General features: G+C 38.9%; 1 long non-coding RNA gene across 1 annotated transcript; it reads left to right on the top strand.

Annotated features, from left to right (window-relative positions):
- Window positions 1-19,214: 19,214 nt before the first annotated feature.
- Window positions 19,215-20,130, top strand: LOC122994577. Its single transcript, XR_006406620.1, has 3 exons — window positions 19,215-19,371; window positions 19,565-19,626; window positions 19,848-20,130. It is a non-coding gene; the product is annotated as an uncharacterized LOC122994577 (long non-coding RNA).
- Window positions 20,131-20,942: the final 812 nt, after the last annotated feature.

Here is a 20,942-nt window from a genome sequence, read left to right as displayed (position 1 = left end):
CAGGAAGAGAACACATTATTTATATGGTACACAAGTGAAGCTTTTAAGCTACTACTGAATACATTGGACCAGCAGCACTGATTATAATAAAATCAGCCTTTAAGTTTAACATTAGGACCATCATGTTAACTTCTAATGTTTTTTGTCCTGTATTATGCATTACACATTGTTACTTGGTATTTATATTTCATTTTTATTTTTTAATTTAGTATGTCAGTATGAATTGAATCTGTTTTTTGGGGGTAATTTTGTATAAAATTTATGTTATGTTGCAACTTGTTCTTCTGTAAATTTAATTATTTAAATTTGTAATTTAGATCATGAAGAAAACAAAGTATATATATATATTTATTTATTTATTTATTTATAAAAAATCTCCCTCTCACCCCCCTCCCATGGGGAGTTGTGGTGTGTCTTCCTCGAGCTCGGGTCCTCTACCAGAGGCCTGGGAGTTTGAGGGTTCTGTGCAGTATCTTAGCTGTTCCTAGGACTGCGCTCTTCTGGACAGAGACCTCAGATGTTGTACCCGGAATCTGCTGGAGCCACTCTCCCACTGGCACCACTGTTGCCTTTACTCCCCACATCCTTTCTAACTCCTCTTTCAGCCCTTGGTATTTTTCGTTCTGTTGTTTGTCGATCAACACAATGTCCGGTTGGTTTGCCATCACCAGCTTGTCAGTCTGGATCTGGAAGTCCCACAGGATCTTGGCTTGGTCATTCTCAACCACCTTAGGAGGTGTCTTCCATTGTGACCTTGGGACCTCCAACCCATACTCAGTGCAGATGTTCCTGTACACTATGCCAGCCACTTGGTTATGGCATTCCATGTACACTGTTCCTGCCTTCATCTTTGCACAGCCTGCACCTGGGGTCCTGTCTGGTGTGGTAGATCCCCGTCTCTATTGATTTTGTACTGAGTGCCTGTTCTTGTGCTGCCATGATTAGTGCTTCTGTGCTGTCCTTCAGTCCAGCCTTTACCAGCCACTGGTAGGATTTCTTGATATCAGCCACTTCTTCTATCTGTCGGTGGTACATGCCGAGTAGGGGCTTGTCCCTCCATGATGGTTCCTCCTCTTCCTCTGTGTCATCGAGTTTCTGCTGCCTGAGGTATTCACTTAGCAGTTCATCTTCCTGATGTATTCCTGGATGTTGGTTGTTTCTTCCTGAACAGTGGCTCTGACACTCACCAGCCCTCGGCCTCCCTCGTTCCGCTTAGTGTACAGTCTCAGGGTGCTTGACTTGGGATGAAACCCTCCATGCATTGTGAGGAGCTTCTTTGTCTTGATATTAGTGGCCTCTATCTCCTCCTTTGGCCAGCTTATTATACCAGCAGGTATTGGGCCATAAGCCTATTCATCCTAGCCGCTATGATGCCTGACAGGAGCTTCCATGTTGTACAGAGGCAGGTTATTGGATGGTAGTTGGATGGTATTCAAGATCAGGACTGTCCACCCTTGGGTTAACCACTCTGGGTGCATCCCATCTATCAGCAGCTGGTTCATTTGTGCTGCCAGGCGTTCATGGAGTGCATGGAGTGTGGGGAGTATGATGATGATATCTCCCCTCTGACCTGTCGTCCTAGCTCCCCCTTCCCGTAGCATGTTCGTTGTACCTCATCAATCTCTAGTTGTGATAGCAGATGTTGGAATACTGAGCTAGTAGTTGTTTCTTTGTAAGCTCCGATGATCCATATATCCCACAACCCCTCTCATCTGGGTTACTTGTATAGTAGCATTCCAACAGACCCCTATTCTCTGCTCTGCTCCATGTATGTCTTGTTCCAGTAGCCCATTTCTCATCAGGGTGTCCTGGTTCCCCAACACCTGACGCGGACCTTGTTGACCCGGGTGACGTCTGAGTCTCTCGAATTGACCTCATACTGAGGTAGGCCAGCAGCATCAAAGACCTTGCCTAAGGGTCCACACTGGATATGTGGGGATTCGAACCCCCGACCCCCTGCGCCAAAGTCAGCAGTGTTAACCACTGAGCTATCCAGCTGCAACCCTATGCGTAACCCTAACCTAACCCTACCCTAACCCTAACCCCTAACCCCTAACCCATTAACCCTAACCCTAACACTAATCCTCATACCTTTGCTCATACGTTTGCTGCACGTTTTTTTCATCTAGTGCAGACTGAAATGGGAATCAAAACACAATTTTTAAGGAAGATTATTACCAATAATATCATCCACATGATCTGATGATCCGAAGTTCGGAAATATGCTGGATGAGTGAGTTTGTACACAACTTACAACTTGTAAAATGTTGGATCTTTTCCACGTTAAAAGTTGTAGTCATCACACAGAAGCAGGGATGATACATGTGTTTCATCTACAGTCTCTGATTTGAGAGAGGGGCTGTGCACCATTTTACGCACAAATGGTACAGCAGAGGAAACTTGATCAATTAATTAAATCTACCTACACAGCAATAGAATCAGTCAGGATTTACAGTAATAATGTTCTGTATTTTCTAAACATCGCACTGGTAAGCTGTTACTCACAGATTCCAAGTTTAACAATAAAATAATTTGAAGTAACACAGTTGTCCTCAGGATGTGCCCTGAGCTCTATCAAATCTGCCTGGACTTTTTTATTAAATAAAAGTTCAAACTGAGTTTAGAGAATCAAATTATTTTTTTCTGTCATGTCATGAGGATCATTACAGTGAGTTTGCAGCTCTGCAGCTTGCAGTCAAGTCTCAAAATATTTGCAGTAGTCAGTTCTGCGCATCGACATGTATCCATATAATCAGTGGGTAAAATACACAACCGGAGGTCCTGTGCCATGCACATTCCTTCCTAAACAGAGTACTGTGGGTATACATCAACATTCTATATGCTGTGAACAAATAACAAATGCTCATCAGAATGTTTAAAAAAAAGGTTTGAACAAAATCCTGTTCACTTTGTGTACAACTGACACAGCTTGGATACCTTTATTCATCATTTAAATATTTTGATGAAACGGAGACAGAACTTGTGCACTTCTCAAAAACTAACTAACAAATTTACAAACCCAATTTTATATTTGTTTATTTAAGGATACTGTATATACTTAAAAGCATAAATGGGGACTTTCAAATATGCAGAGGAGGAGTAGAACTACAGAGTTGTATAGAGCACCTGTTGTTGTGTTTTAAGGGGGTGAGAGGAGCTCATGAGATTGGTCATTACTGAAGCTCGGTCCAACTCTACTTGCTGATTCTGTATTCCTCCCACTAATAGTATATTCAGTCTCTGCTCTATGTTGCGCCTGGCTGCATATATGTTGCTGGTGGTCAGGAAAATTGTAAAAAAAATGTTGGTCACACCCACATGGGCCATGTGCCAGGAAGTGAGACTTGGATCCATGCCCTCTTTCAAGAATATGTGGCCATAATGTCCTGAGAGGACTGTGGTCCATGAAGGACATGTGTTAAATGACATAAGTCATATGTTTGAAAGACAAGTAGAGCACTGAAAATTTGTGTCGCTGAACATAGAAGCACTATTAGATACAAAAACATGAATCCAGTAGCAGCACATTTTGTTGAATTTAACCATCCTATTTTCTCTCTAAGATATATTGGTATTGAGAAGGTATCACTCCCCCCAAGAGGAGGTAACTTGGTTATAGCATGATTGTGAATTCATTATTTAATCACCCAGAATATTATTAGGGTGTCTTTTGAACACTGGAAATGATCTATTAGGCTAAATGTTTAAGAGAAAATTGAATTTATGTTACACTTGCTGCTGTGAAAAAGGCCCATGACTTTAACTAAAACATAATGAAACTCCAGACAATAAAGAAGTGGTAGAAAAATGAATGAATGTGACACACTTAAAATGTATTAAAATGAAAATTACATCCAATGTCAGAGTTCCCTTTTCCTTACTTTCAATTTTATGACAAAAACAAAATTAGTGTGTTTTTTATGCTGATGATGTAGTTATTTATTTATTTGCAAAACTCTGAATTATAGAAAAGCAGCTATAAGTCTGGTCTGTGAGTGCTGCTCTCTAACACCAGTTTTTCTTTCTTATTTAAACTGTGCAAGTAATCTATTTTTAATCACTTTGGAGTCATGTACGCTTCCTTATTGCTCTGCATCCACACTCAAATCAGTCTTTTGAAAAACAACATTTATCGTTGGCTCATTTCTATGTTTTCTTTATAGACATACTGCATTATATGGCTTTGCATGATATGTGTGTCCTGCAGTGTTCTCAGCTTGGTTTTCCTCACATGTCAGTGGGAATGCCCTGCTAAAATAAAGGCTACAGGCTTAGACGTACTGCGTGCATGACCTTGTTAAGTGCACCATATGTGATCAGTTCACATGTTAAAGGGGCGTGCTTGAAGGCAAAGTGCCCTAAGGGGGGGTCACTGTGAAACTACTCAGAGGAAGGATATATAACCTCTATCTTCAGTCATTACCCCTCTGTTGTCTTTCTCTACCTTGAACTCGCCATGATTCCGGAAAGAAGGCTTTCCATTCATCTATTTTTCATGCCTCTTGTGTAGTTTTCATCTGTGAAAAGGGTGCAGTCTCCCCCTAAAAATAAGACACCCTTAATATCATCCACTACCTGCAACCCTCCATCAACTCATCTCCCCTCTCTCTGCCTCAGGAGGGGTGCATGTAAGTGCGTAAGGGTATTTGTGAGTTTGCGGTCCATGCATCTTTGTGTCTGTGTGCGTGTGTGTCTATGTACGTAGGAAAAACAACTCATCTCCTTACTCATCTCCTCCCTCCCAGAACAAATGCTTCCTGAGTGAATTTTGCTTTCAGAAGCACAATCTCCCCTCCAACAATAGTGCTCCCTTTTAAAGATACCAAGAACACACACATCCACAAATGAAATCCTCAGAACAGAAACATCCGCACTGGCCTTCTGCTTGCCTTAGTTAAGATGACATGATGCTCACTGCTCCTCAACATGTATGAGGAGGAAGAAACATTGGTGTCATGTCAAGAATGACATTAGCAGGGCAGTGGAGTAGAAGGAGGGCAAGTAACGCAAGGCATTGTGTATGTGTGTGTGTGTGTCTGATGATGGTGGTGGTGGGGGGAGGGAGGTTTATGGGTGAGTGACTTTTCTGTGTTTCTCTCTTTCAATAGAGATGACCATATGTGATCTGCTTGTGTGTGTGCTTGTGGTTTTCATTGTGTGAACTGTGAGCTTTCCCCACTGTGTTCATGGACAATATACATGGTGCATTTCATTGCAATTTGTAATTAATTAATTAATTATCTTGCCCATTTTTGCCTCTTTGATCATCTAAATATCAGCAAATATCATTATATACTAGTACTTGCAAAGTTCGATTTGAATCCTCGACCCCCCCCCCCCCCCCCAAAACAAAAAAAAATCATCAATCTCATATCTTCTGACTTCAGATATAGATATAGATGGGTGTCAGAGAAAGTCTTTAACCAGTTAACCACACTCTGCCTAAAGAGCTTCAGTGTTCCTTGGTCTATATTCTCCAAGTCCCAGGAACTCTATTAGAGGGATGAACACAATCTTTCCAAAAGATATTCCCTCATTTGGTGTTTTGATAGTGGAGAGTGCCGTCTAACATGTCAGTTTTCAACAGGTTTTCAGTTGGGTTTAGTGACTCTTTGTGCCATGTATGGACTCATGTCTTTTTGTTATTTTTCTCCTCTCATTTATTCAGGTTTGTAATTTGTCACTTTTCTGTAGATATGGATAAAAATAGAGGCTGTAGGGGTTTAATGCAGCGTGCACACTCTAAATACTGTCTATATGTAAGCTGTTTCCATCCATAACATTTATATTTTTGTGCCATGGACAGACCTGACTATGGATACAATCACAACAGATTAGAATGAGGTGGAGAGGAAAGCTCCTCTTCTCTCCTTCATTTAACTCATCCCTCCTTGTCTCCCTCACTTCATTTAACCCGCTCCACTTCTTCACTTTGTGTGTGCGTGTCTGCGTGTGTGTTTGTGTGTGTGTGTGTGTGCACATGCAAGCATTAGCATCTGTGTATGCGTTCCATACCTAGCCTCTTTCTGAAATGTAACTAAGCGTGATTATCTTGTATTGGTCAATAATTGAGAACAAGTCACCTATTGGCTGCTAATGGGAAGTGTTTAGCTTCTGGGGCTGCGGTTCACATCATGACCAACCGGCTGAATGTTAATCCCCGCTGGGTTGGCGTGCGGCTAACCCTGATGTTAAAGAGTGTGAACACTCTGCTGATTAAAAAGATGAATAAGGCTAATGGGTGAAAAACAGCATCAGTTTAGGCTGAAGCACTGAGACAAACAGACATGAGGGGGATCGGGGGCACACACAAAGCGAGGCACTGAGAGAAAGAGAGAGAGAGAGAGAGAGTGAGCGTGTGTGTGTGTTTGGGCTCTACCCATCTCTTCATCTGCTCAAGTCTGTTTGGCACTCATTCACCATGAGTGGCTGTGACCCCAGTTTTGGCATGCCATGACAGTAAGTTGTATGAGTGAGTGTTTGTGTGTGCGTGTGCATGCTTGTGCATTGGTGGTGCATGCTCACATGCATTATAACGCCATGGGTCTATGGCCCTTTGTGTGTGTGTGTTTGTTCAAAATTGGCTCTGCGTGAAAGGAGCTAAGTGGGAGTCACTCGGAGAATGATTTTGGGCAATTTGTCTCATGTGTCTGCAGCTCCACAGTCTGCTGCAGATCTGCTCTGCCCTGTTCTCCGGACCACGGAGCGGACAGGCCAAGAGGGCTGAATGTGTCTTACTGACAGACTGAATCCCTGTTGTTAAAATGTGTATTCACGAGATGAGGCGTGTAGTGCTCTTGAGGCGAGATGAGAAAGCGCCACAAATTGACCTTGATGGGGATGTCATAGTGAGAGGAGTGGCTTTTGGTCCTTTTCTTTATCTTTCCCCCTGGAGTTGTGCTTTGTGTTGGTATACATTTAATTCTTGACGTTTTGTTTATTTCTGTTGGTGGATATTGTAATGATGGCGTATAGTAGTTTGTATTTAATTTCTATAGCAGTGTCAGTCCTATAGATCTTAATGCAGGTCACTAAACTTTAATTGACTAGTTAAACTGTAATTATTGGATAACAACATGGCCAGTTCACACAATGACGTTAAGTATTTAAAGGAGCACCTTATTCAACCTCTAGGTGGCAGTTTTAGTAACAAACTTGGGACAATTAAATAAAACTATGCTTGAGGCCACTCAAATTCACACCATTGCCTGACTTGGCGGCCCTGTCTCTAATTGAAGCTGGAGTGGAAAAATTGTTATTGGGCAACTACTGTAGATTACTTTATTTTTTTCTTAATTAGGGCCTCCACGCACTGCGTTATATGAGTACACTGTATAGCTTTTGCATCCCAGACAAATTTTTACACTGAGGAATTGTTGTGTCAAACCGTTCAACCGGACAACAATGCTCACTCCTTAGAGTTCCCCTCCACTCAAAAAATATTTTTCTTCTTGGTCCTACAGTTTGGTGTTTGAGCTTCACTATACAGAATGATGTATGTGAAGACTGACCCTTGAAGGCTGTTTTTAACATTCATCTGCTTTAAGTGGAACATTTATCTGTGTCATCACAACTAGTTGGGAAGTCATTCCCAGTCCATTATACAACTTACATAAGTGTGATGTGGAAACTTGAAACCTCCAGTGCACATACACTGACTTTACAGAGAAGTAGGGGACAGCTTGTGTCCAGCAGTTAAACTTCTGAAAAAAATGAAATAAACAACATTAACATATTCATAAATTTTGGATTTTAAATGAGAAAGAAGGAGTAGATGTCATTTTAATGATTTTAACTTGGTAATTATACTTTTTTTGTGGAAAAACAATATCAGACACACATTATTGTTCCAAGAAAAGTGTTTCTAATCTGTCTTAATCTGTCTGGGGGGATCTTTATGTGTTTGCTGAAAGCTAAACTGTATTATGCTACAGATACTGAAAGCTGGAGTGCAGGACTGTTGTCTCACCCTTCTGGCATTTAGAGTAATAACAAAAACACTGTCGACACATGCTTACATCATCATAAAACAGTGGATAAATTGTTTTGAGCATCACACAACCCCTACAAAATGACTTGTTTCACTATCAGAATTTGATCAATTCGGTCTGATAACATTTAGAAAGTCTAGAAGAGCTGCATGATTAAATTATTTTATCCCCATTCAAGTTAGCAGAGAACTAACTGGAAGTTAGCCTGTGGAAGTCTCTGGCGGTCAGAATACATCCATCTGGCCAGTGCAGGAATGTTGCCACCAACACCAGATTTAAAAACTATGTATACTGTGAAATACAGAGAGATCTACCTGGCGCTGATAGGCTTAATCAGCATTGTGTGAACTCATTTGGCAAGGGCTTGAATGTAACGGATGTTCATTTATATGTAAAAATTCTGCACCGCAGGTTAAAGCAAAGACAAAAAAAGCGAGAAACAAGGCGGTGTAAAGTCATGTCACTAAAACAAGAAAGGTATGAACCATACGAAATTATGTCTTTTCAAGTCTTTGTATTTAATATGCAAAAGGAAATTGGCATGGTTTCAAACATAATAACTTGGAATGCCATTGCCAAACCATGCACACAAAATTCAATGATACTTGTCCACCCGGGAGTAACCTCAGGTGCATCAAAATCAAACAGCATTCTGCTTTGCTTTGTGAGCAGCAAAATTCATTCACAAGAGCAACCTCCACAACATCTATTGAGATTGCATGGATCTTGCAAGGACAAAGAACCCTTTTCTGAGGCACAGATAGTAAAAGGCTGTTTTTAGCCACAACAGATATATTGTATGCAGACCTTGGTAACAATGCCAATGCCAAAATGCATTTGTAAGGCAAATAAAAGGAGTAAAGACACCCAAATCAGCTATAATAAAGCACATCAGTAAAAGCATAAGTGACCTGTTAATTGCAGATTTGTCTATTATGTTTTGCTTCTGAATCATAGTAGATGAAAGCACAAATGTGACTGATGTTGCCCAGCTGTGTGTTTGGCTCATAGGTTTCAGAATGTAAATGGTAAATGGACTGTACTTATATAACACCTCTCTACCTTAACAGACAAAACACTTTACAATTTTTGCCTTACATTCACCTGTTCACACACCGATGGCGGCGGAGCTGCCATGCAAGGCGTTCCTTGACCATCGGGACCAACTTGGGGTTCGGTGTCTTGCTAAAGGAGACTTTGACACATGGACAGGAAAAGCTGGGGATCGTTTAGAAAATAAATGTTTTGCTTACTGCTATCCCTTCGAAAACTGTAGGTAATGATATTCTGACAAAGAAAAAAACTTGTTGGGCCAAGTCCACGTTTGGAAGTGTGTGCATAGATGGCATCTCCAACGAGAGAACTTCAACTTCAGCAGTTCACTGAATCATAAAACCAGAAATCTTTCACATCAAAACTTTGAAATAATGATGTGCAAGATGTGATTTGGGGTTGTGGTGCAGTTTTATTGTCTCAAGTGCACTGAACCATTGACAGTCCTGGAAGTCATTAAAGAGACTATGACACATGGTGACTTAATGATGTATATTGAGGTGATCACCTGTGTTAAAATTTAGAAGCAATTAATTGCAGCAGGTTGTCATTTCCCATTGATTGGTTGCCAAATGTCAAGAAGGTGGGTCTTACATAATATGAGCCTGTCAGAGGTCAATATTGAAGCAGCTTGCCTTGTGATCACATGAATACATCAGCTAACTGAGCTGCCTCAGTTGGTCAGCACTGTTAATGTTCAAAGGTCTCGTAAATTCATCAAAGATGTTGAACCTGGGCACCATTGACTTGGGTTTTCATTAATAACTAATCAATGAAGAGAGTAATCTTGGGCAAGTTACTTGAAAAATATAATTAGTACCCCACTAACACTTAATATACCAGTTTGTCCGCACACAGAGAGGAAACATGTTCAAACTCCCAGTAAGACAGCAAACAAGCTGAACCCCGAATTGATGTTAATGTTAATTACACCAAATTTAACTGAACTTGAATCACCTATGTGAAGCTTAATGATACATTTTCCTTGAGACTTTTTCAGAGTCAGTGTTGATTCAAATCCATGGTAATTTCTGAGACGTTGATTATATTGTATTGTAATGGGTTCCTGTTCTTTTGTCTCACCTCCGAGCCCTCGGAGTCAACACCTCTGAAAGCATCAACAGAAATAGGATGACTAAAACTTCAGAAATTGCAGGGATGTTATATTGGATTGCATTATACTTTACTGCACTGACATCTGGGCAACTGTGTCCTAATATGTTTGTAATTACATATGTCTCTTTAGTAGAAATAATGGAATAATTTCCACAAAGTGCTGAATTTCCAGTCTACTATAATTGCAGAAGTGATCATTTCTATTTAGATATGTGTTTTTGTGAGGTGTTCATGATATTACTGTAAGTGCCATATTTGATGCCACCTTCCATTTGAATTTGTGTATTCACAAGAGACATAGAGCAAGTGTGACACAAAGTAGAAAATACAAAATGAAGGCAGTAATCAATCCTGCCTTTTTGCCATAATGCAATTAAAATCATTGTTGAGTGTCACTGTTACACCAACTCGAAACCCAATTTTCTTGACACAGAAAAAGAAATGTTCACCCCTCAAATACCATTAATATACACCTACAACGATAGGGATGCAAACAACACATGTACAGTGCTAAATGGTGATGAGAACAGTGAGTATGTGTAACACATGTATTAAACAGGCAGTTGTCTTTAATGGCCTCAATAAAATGCCACATCGCCATCTAGTGACACTGAAAGGGAACAGTAGCTTGAAAGCTGGCAGTTTAAGTTCCATTAAAAGCTGCTGTTCTGCAGAGTAGTGCTGACCTTGTGTATGTCATTGGGGATATAAACATCCATCCAGGTATTCTACACACAGACAATGTGTGCAAACAAATGCACATATCACAGACACATACACACAAAAAGAATCCACATAACTGCTTAAAGTTAAATTTAAGTGCATAAAGAAAGGAATGCAGCTTGTTTTGTCTAAAAAAAAACATACTTATACAAATACAAATACTCAAATAGTACTGGTTGACTTATACAGTATATTAACTAGCACAATGCACACAAAGGCAGGGATATAAAAATATACAATTAAATAAAAAAGTGCATGCACAAAACCAAGTGCTTCAAATACCTTTGCTTCCTGCTTGATGATATTTAGTCTTTTACGGATGTCACTGACAGTTTGTTAAAGGTATTGAAATTTTAAAAAAAATTAAACAAATGCTGGGAAAAGGCTTGTGTCTGCCACCTTCTTGTGATCATGGAGAATGTCTGCATATGTTTTCATAAGCTGGGTTTTTTATGGATCCACATTAATTATTGGCTGCAGTTCTGACACCCATAAATGTATTATAAATGAAAATATGTGATGACCTTCTTTCACAACACCACATCTGTTACTTCTTCATTTATACTGGGTATCCCTTAGCACCTTCCATCAAATCTCTTTTCATTTGTACTTATGCCACCAAGGTCATCAGACAGCTTGTGCTCTCAGGACTCTCTGCTCTTGTCTGTACCAAGGCTACATATGGAGACTGGTAGAAAAGCTCTCGTGTGGGCAGTGCCATCTTCTTAGAGTAAGCTACTAAAAAAACAAACAAAAAAAACGAATAAAAGCTCATAGACTTTTTAAAGCACTGAAATGAGCAAGTGTTTTGTTTAACTTATAATTTTAATGAATAATTTGATAAGGAAATGGTGTGTATAAATGGTTTGCCTTTACTTTTTCTACTTTACCTTATTCATGTTCTTTCTGTGAATGTTGGTTCATAACATAATTGTGCTGCCATTTTGTCTAAGACTCGAAAAATAGATTGCTGTCTCAAGAGACCACCCTGGTTAAGTAAAGGTCAAATGAAATAAATACATAAATAAAGTACACAATAATAAAGCCGACATCATTACACTGACAAGACAGTCATTCTGTCTGTAATAATTTGCATGTCTCAAGCAAATGTGCAAACATTCACACTGCCCTGGGGGCCTGAATAAACTGTTTCCTGTGTAGTTGCAGTTGCAAGAACAAATATAACACACACACCCACACCCCCACACACACACGTACACACACAGACAGCACAAACTATAGTATCTGCACAGACAAACACAGGGTTGCAGTGGTTGACCAAGCAGTTGACGTTTGACAAGTGGATGGAAACAGTTGTGGTTTCAGCAGGCCCCAGCCCCTCCCTTGTTGCTGCAGAAGGGCTTGAGCTGAAAACAGCAAAGCTGAAAATCCTCTGGATAACATCTGCACCAACTCACATAGCAACAGTATTGTGAAAAATAAATGCACATACACTTGCAGAAACACACAGCCACCCCCACCCCCTCCACACACACACACACACACACACACACACACACACACACACACACACACACACACACACACACACAGACACACACACACACACAGACACACACACACACACACACACACACACACACACAGAAATGCAAGCAGTTTTAAAACCTCCCTTCTCCAGTCTGCCTTGCGTTTCAGTTGTGTTAATATTTCTGTCCAGTTTAGCTCATTTTAATCAGCATAATCTAATAAGTCTTTTTTTTTGCAAAACAGTGTAGAATGAAAAATCTTGACTATGGACAGGGGCGTCATGCTGTCAATTATTTAAAAGGGCCACAGTTTCATCACGCATGTTAATGTTTTCACCAAACCAAACGGTTACCAGTAATTATTTGCTTTGCCCTCTATATTTATGACACGTATTAATAACGCTATATTGCATTTAATAGCAATATACATTAGCAAAAAGGCTTTAAACTCAGGGGTAATCTTAGCTGGTTAGCAAGCCAGCACTATTGATTATTTAATATTAAGTATAGAAAGCTCACAAAAATACACTATCTAACTCTTGACTCTTTATAAGAAAAAAAAAAAGGCCTTATGTCCATCCCCTGTTATGTAGGACACATTTTAGTGCTGCAAATGTGTTTTGACAAAAACAATAATTAAGCTGCTAATAATAGCAAAGGACATGAAGCTAACACTTGTGTTAATTACTTGTGGGTTATAGATAAAACCAGTGAGGCTAAAGTCACTTTAAATAGGGAAATTCTGAAGCTCTAATTTACAAATTTATTCAAGACATACTGTTTTATGACATGAGCTGAGATTGATTATACATACCTCACACTGCCGTTGCAAGACGTTCTCACTCCGTACTTGTCACATATCAAAGCTTAGTCAGGACCCTATTGGCGTCACTTTTTAATGCACTGGGTACCCATTTAGCATAATTTTTCAACGTGCAGTATCACAGTAGTCACTATTAAAAAATCATCATATTTTATGGTGTGACAACATGGTGGTTAAGGTCTGGTTAGGTTTAGGCACAAAAACCACTTGGTTAGGGTTAGGGAAAGGTCATGGTTTGGGTTAAAATAAAAAATAAAATGAAAACGGCAAGGTGGTCTCGAACCATGCTCTGTGCTGACTCTGTGCTGATTTAAAAGTTTCTGCTAACAACGTTGCAAGCCATCCGCCAGGCCCCCTCCACCTCCTAATAAGAAAGTCAGCTTATATAGATGTCATGTGAGGTATGTCACTTCAGAAATGTTAATATGATACGTATTGTTGAAATGTTAATACGCTCCGTATTACAGGTGTTGAAATGTACATATTCAACGTATCTGTGGTTTGCAGAAATGTACAATGCCAATGTTTTATTCTGGCGACCAGGCTGAAATTTGTCACCTTATATAGATCTCATCGGTCTTATAGCGTCTATTTCAGACATTGTGGGAGCTCAGCAGAAGTTTATCGGACTACCCTGCATGTTAAAAAATGACAATAAAGGGGTACACAGTGCGTTAAAGAGTGATGCCACGGGGTCCTGACCAGGTGTCGATATGTGACGAGTTGGGAGTGAGAACGGGCTGGCCGTTAACATGACCGCAATTTGCAACGATTTCTCACGACTTCCACTAGCTCCTAGCTTCCAGCTCTATTGCTAGCTGAAAGGAACCAAGTAGCAGGCACAGTAAAATATGAATAAAAAAAAACAGAACAGCAACTTTTGTTTATATACTATATTATTAAGACTAATTGAAAACACTTGCTGTGAAAACAGAATTTAACATTTTCTAAAGCCACCCAATCTCAAATATTCGGTGCTTCCTCAAGTTGAATGAGCATGACACCTCTGACCAGGAACCGTTAAAATTTCACATTGGCTGTCATTCAGATATCCATATAATATTTCAGACTTTAGTAAGGTTGGTGAGTAAAACTCTGATGTCGGTGCTTTTTGTGGCAGTGGGGGAGTTATACTACAATTCTGGATATAATAGTGTCTAGGACTGAAAAGCTGTGCTTGCAATTATTTTTTTAACGCCATTATCGTGAGATCATGACTTAATTTATCTTGTGATCTTGAGAAAGCAAAAGGCTGTATTCTTGAGACAACAAGATCATTCATCATGAGATTTATCATGGGTGAAGCTCATTCTCATTTGTTCATTCCTGTCTTCCTGGATAGCATAACTATTTAGATCAAGCACAAGAATCCTGCAGGTGTCTCTTAAGACACCACATGTACTGACTAAAACTAGAAAAAGAGATCACATTTCTTCCATTTTAGCTTCGCTACATTGGCTTCCTGTAAAATCTAGAATAGAATTTAAAATCCTTCTCCTAACTTAGAAAGCTCTTAATGGTCAGGCACCATCATATCTTGAAGAGCTCATAGTATGGTATTATCCCACTAGAACACTGCGCTTCCAGAATGCAGGCTTACTGGTAGTTCCTACAGTCTTTAAAAGTAGAATGGGTGGCAGAGCCTTCAGCTATCAGGCTCTTCTCCTATGAAACCATCTACCAGATTCGGTCCGGGGTGCAGACACCCTCTCTATGTTTAAGAGTAGGCTTAAAACTTTCCTTTTTGATAAAGCTTATAGTTAGGGCCGACCAGGCTCACCTTGGATCAGCCCTTAGTTATGCTGCTATAGGCCTAGACTGCTGGGGGACTTCCCATGATGCACTGAGCTCCTCTCTCCTCCTCCTCCTCCTCCTCTCCATCTGTATGCATTCATGTAACATCAATGCATGTCACTAACTTTGCTTCTTCCCCGGAGTTTTTTGTGCTTTCTCATCTCACAGGAAACCCTGGGTTCTGGGCCGAGCCTTCGCGGTCGTTCACAGTCCTGATGGCAACCTTCCCTGGCTATTGATGCTTATACTTATTGTTATTGTTATGATTGTTGTTCTTCTGTCCCCCCTCCCCCTTTCCCTCTCTCTTTCTCTCTCTCAACCCAACCGGTCAAAGCAGATGGCTGCCCACCAAGAGCTGAGTTCTGCTTGAGGTTTCTACCCTTTAAAGGGGAGTTTTTCCTTACCGCTGTCGCCAAGTGCTTGCTCATGGGGGAATTGTTGGGTCTCTGTAAATTAAAGAGTACGGTCTTGACCTGCTCTATGTGAAAAGTGCCTTGAGATGACTTTTGTTGTGATATGGCGCTATATAAATAAAGATTGATTGATTGATCGATGTTGGTTCTTATTCCTTCTCTCCACTCCACTTTCCTTTCTCTCATTAAGTCTAATAAAATGAAAATGCTTGAAAGATATTGTTTGGCACTTCTCCTACATGAAACATCCCATCATATTATGACCAGGAGTTAATCAACCTGCCAGTTGGCCTTGACACAGATGTCATTAATAAAGATGCTGTTAATAATAATGGGTACTCCTTGACCTGACATTTTCAGCTTATATCAGTTGCTACTGTTGTCAAGACGCCACCTGGAAATTTTCCACTCAAACTCACAAAATGCTTTGGAATGAAAGTGAAAACGTTTGGTGTCAGTTTGTCATTGTAGATCTCAGATGTAAAAAAAAAATATTTCGCCCCCCATAGAAGGTATAAATGCATCCTTAAAATTAATTTCAGAAGTTGAGTTAAAATCAGTAATAAAGTATTTTTGAAGATCCTTCTTTAATATACTTGCATTTCGGAAAAAGAGAGAAAACATGGACTATGCAGATGATCAGTCACTGAGATCTTATAAGTGTCTTAGTCTGTCAAACTGCGGCAGCAGGCTGACCTGGGAACATGAAAGGTAAAGTAAAAGATGTTATATTGTAGAATAACAGAGTGATCTTGACCACAACAAACACAAAAATAAGTCTACCCTCATCGAGGGCAGCTTCTGCTCTCATTCAGTAACAGACTTCTGCGTCACACTGTTTTATGTGGTGAGTGTTGTTTTTAAAACAACGGGGCATCAGTGGTTGCACATTATCACACCAGAAAATGTGAACATCAATACAGGGATGTGTATACTTGTGCACATACACAGTCAGGAACACAGTGTATCAGTGCTATTATACTATGTTTCTGTCCCAGAGGGAAGACAAGAGTATTGCAGTGGTTGCGTGGGATCACCATGGAGATTTGACACTAAAGACATTGTTTCTATCATCTTAACTCCTCAGGCAGATCCTCTTAGATGATATGTGCTATCAGAGACAGTGAAAGTGTAGAAAAAGTGCTTTTCATATTGTTATAGTTGGACACAACATCACATCTCCAAACTGCAACAAAGACAAGTAGACTTGATTTCTGATACACATGTATGAAAATGTTTCTCAGCAAAGGAGGATCCAATTCTTTAAATGATACAAATGAAAATAAATGAAAATGTGTAAAATGGGAGTTGTAGGTTTTTCACATCACAAAAGTTTATGCTCTCCTATTACTTTACCCACATGCTGCATCAGGATAGCTCTCATTAGCTTGTAGTATTTTACTTCTACTGTAACATTACCCAAAAAAGGCACCCTGAAGACATTTTAACATCACTTTCAAAGAAAATAAAGTTCTTCTACCCTTTAGTGGGTCATTTTTCCCATTCTTCATATCCTGATCAATAGTATAACTAGAAACAGCCTTTGGTGTTTGTTTTAAATCTTTAAACAGCCAACGTTATATTTTCCTGACAAGTGACCTCTTGTAAGCAAACAAATAATGTTAGTCCTCTTGTAGTAGAAAAAGTTCCAGAAAAAAGGTTGGGGTGTGTTATTTGTCCATACAACTGTGTGAATTTGGTTGATCAGAAAATACTCAAGTTAGTGGTTTTTCAAGCAGCCATATGCATTGTTTTAAGCACTGACAAATACATTTATTACTTGTTGGAATTGGAAGTTACTATTAATGTGATTATCACTGATCACAAGCACTAGCCCTCCCTCTTGTCCTGGTGTTCACAACAGCTGCTAAACTAGCGCTGTTCTATCTTTCAAAATGGCAACAGGCTGCAGAGTGACAGTAAACTGACAGTTTAAATGTGTAACAGTTATACAGTAGATTCTATTTGAAGACTAAGACAAGGATGTCTCTCTACACTGTACAAGTATGAATTTTATTTCATAGCTTTGCTGGATTAGAGTACTGTCTACATCTGGTTTATATGTATCAGAATCTCCATGTCTGTAGCGACCCACAGATACACAGACAACAAAGGTACTACAGCAAGTATTGCTAGGCTGTAGTCTACCGTCTAAATACTAACACCTCATTTGGATGCTGAGATGTAGTGGGGTTTAACAGATTGTATGTATTATCAAGTGTTCACTGAGGAAATGTCAATGCCCAGATTATCAGTCAGTACCACACCTATAGAAAACAACCACAGACAAAAATGTTCCACTTGTCTGGCCAATCAGCGCTTACCTTTCCTTTAATGGAAAAGTCTGCGCAGGTCATGATGTCTATAAGTAAGATCTGTTTCTCTGTCTTGTAACTCTTGATCAACATCACACATGGACAAGATGCACACTTTTCTGGTCTTTCTGTTTGGTAATTCACTCGATAAAATTTTAGATGATTATGTTACAATTATTAGGTTCCATCATGACAGTCAAACAATACCTATTCTCAGTGTTGTTGCTGTTAAGCATCTGCTGTGAAGATCATTTAACATTGTACAGATTTTAACCTGCTTTTGTGATTGTGTTTGTATTCCAGGAGTTGTTTCCTGCAGTCAGGATCAGTCTGCTGGATCAGTGTTGGAGGTGACAGTCAGACCAGGAGACAACATCACTCTCTACTGTGACTGCAAATTATCAACAGGGACATTCATAGTGTGGTACAGGAACTGTTCTCATGAAAACCAGCCGTCTCTTGTTTTAAAAACAAGAACAAGTTCATGGATAAGCATTACTAATACTACTGGTCATCTGCAGTCCTTCCCCCATTTGCATTTTGTGAGAAACTTTTCTTCTGGATCCTACGACCTTCTCATTTTAAACATCACTAATTCAGATGCAGGTCTCTACTACTGTGGAACTGAACGGACAAGAGTGGAGGACAAACATTATATTGAACAAATATATGTTTATGAATATGGCAATGTCACAACAAGGATCCTAGTTGGTAAGTTTATGTGTGTGTGTGTGTGTGTGTGTGTGTGTATGAAACATCTGTGACTATGAATTGTTTCAAGTAATATAATCGTTTGGTTGAAATATCTATGCTCTGAAGTCCACAATAAGTGGAAGTGCACGTACAATATACATGTGAAAATTAACTGCAGCAAACCCCAATCTGAAGTTAAATCATATATAATTGTTTTAACAAAGAATTCCTTCCAAATAAGTGACCTCTTCATTGTGAGTCATCCTTAAATGTGCACCCAGTATTTTCATAACTCTTCATACATCGTACTGTAAGTTTTGGGATGAATTTACATTTGAGATCTGAGAAAAAAGGCCTGAACAGGGAAAAAAAGTTTCACATTGCACTTATTGTTGGAATAAACTGAAAATCTATTATTCAAATGAGAATGATTATAAATATTTTTTTTAAAGCAATGCTCAGAGAAGGCCAAAATTGAAAAAAAAAATCCATCAACAAGGCACAGTCAATACTGTACCAAGAACACTGAACAGAGCTCTTGGTAGACCAGAAAACAATGACATGAAATGTAATTTTTTCTTCTTCACCAGAAAGTCTTGTGCAATTTAATTGGAACTATATTATATTACTACTTATATTACTACTATATTGGAAATATCTTTATTTTTTGATTACTGTGGTCATGTAACAACTATATACTGTATTGATTGATTGCATACATGAACACATAAGAAAAAAGCATGTTTCCGTTATTGCAATTTTTTTCTATGGGATCAGAGTTTAATCAGGTGAATTGACTCAACTCTGTGTTTGATCCAGACTCCAGTGAGCTTCGTCACTATGAGACTCTACAAGACTGTGATTCATGCTGGACGCTGCTGTTCTCTCTGTGTCCAACATTTGCTGTTCTCTCCTCTCTCCTTTCATCTCTTTTGGTTTATCGCCTTTGTCAGAAAACAGGTAACTGCTGTATATGTAACATTTTATGTTTAACTTTTTGCTTTCAATAGTTCAGAAATATTAATAAATGTTTAATCTACAAGATGAATTTTGAATCACACAGAAACCTGGATTCAGATAAGCTCTCTGCTTGTAATTTATTATGTGAGTTTGGCTGTAACATGGTGTGATGATCCTTTATTTATTTCTGCAGCTAAAGAACCTCAGATTGATGAGCAAACAGCTGACACTAGAGGTCAAACAAGACTGAATCAGGTAATTTACAGTACTTTAATGAAGTCTAGTTTGCAGGGGTTTTGTTGTTTCATACTACACTCATCTGTTCATTTTTGCAAATTAGTGAACATATGTTACACTTACAGATGAGAAACATAACATAAAAATAAATGTTTTTAACAGTAGTTCATAATGAATCATATAGTTAGTATTAACTATGTACATGGTCATAATTCTGAATAACAAATGTCAAATCATAGGGTGAAGATGTGTGTTATGCTGCGCTGGAAATCCGTCAGACATTGCAGAGACCAAAGAAGAAGAAAACTGCAAGTTCTGACTTCAGCACTTATTCTGCCATCAATACTTCTAGGGTGTAAAGTGACACAAGAAGTTGTATGATGAATTAATTAGTAGTGATACATATAGACTATTCTGTAATTAAGCTTAAAGTTAAGCAACAGTCATTACCATCAATAATTGACCTGTGAGAAAATGTGTATGTATAAACTAGCCTCCTTTTTTGTGAAGGTTGAAAGCAATTGTTTGTTTGGAAAAGTTCATACTAAACTCTACTTATTTGTGTCAATTCTCCAATGAGGATAAATATACAGTAACTGTTGTTTCTAATTGTTTTGGATTTTCCACTATTAGTGGCTTAAACCACAAATTATATGAATTCATTCATTGTGTTCATTTGTTCATTCATTCTTCTCAGCTTTTATCTCATCACACCTGGATTACTGTAACAGACTTTTTACATGCCTGAATAGTAAACTGTCGAGCAGCTACAGACAGTACAGAACTCAGCTGCCAGGCTTTGAACCAGAGTAAACAGGTTTGAACACATCACCCCAGTTTTAGCCTCTTTACACTGGCTCCCAGTGTGTTTTAAAATTTTAGATTTCAAGGTTCTTTTAATTACTTAAGACGCACTAAATGGTCTGACTTCTCAATCTCAGATCGTTTATCCGTACGACTATTGGCTGAAGATTTAGGGGGACAGAGCTTTTGAAATAAGAGCCCCGAAGGTCTGAAACACACTGCTTGAGGAAATGAGGCAGGCTGAGTCTGTGGCTTCCTTTTAATCTAAACTCAAAATGTACTTTTATCACACCACCTTCCCTGATTTCACCTGATTCTAGTTTATATTCTGTTTTATGGGTTTTATTATTTTAGTTTTGTTGCTCTTTTAGTACTTTTATTCTGTTATTGCTGTTTGTTATTATGTGGAGCACTTTGTAACTGTGTTTTGATAAGTAGTATATAAATAAAGATATTATTATTATTATTATTATTATTATTATTATTATTATTATTATTATTATTATTATTATTATTATTATTATTATTAT

The sequence above is a fragment of the Thunnus albacares genome, chromosome 12 (genome assembly GCF_914725855.1).
Source record: "Thunnus albacares chromosome 12, fThuAlb1.1, whole genome shotgun sequence".
Taxonomy (NCBI): domain Eukaryota; kingdom Metazoa; phylum Chordata; class Actinopteri; order Scombriformes; family Scombridae; genus Thunnus; species Thunnus albacares.
This window is presented reverse-complemented; position numbering and strand designations above follow the sequence as displayed.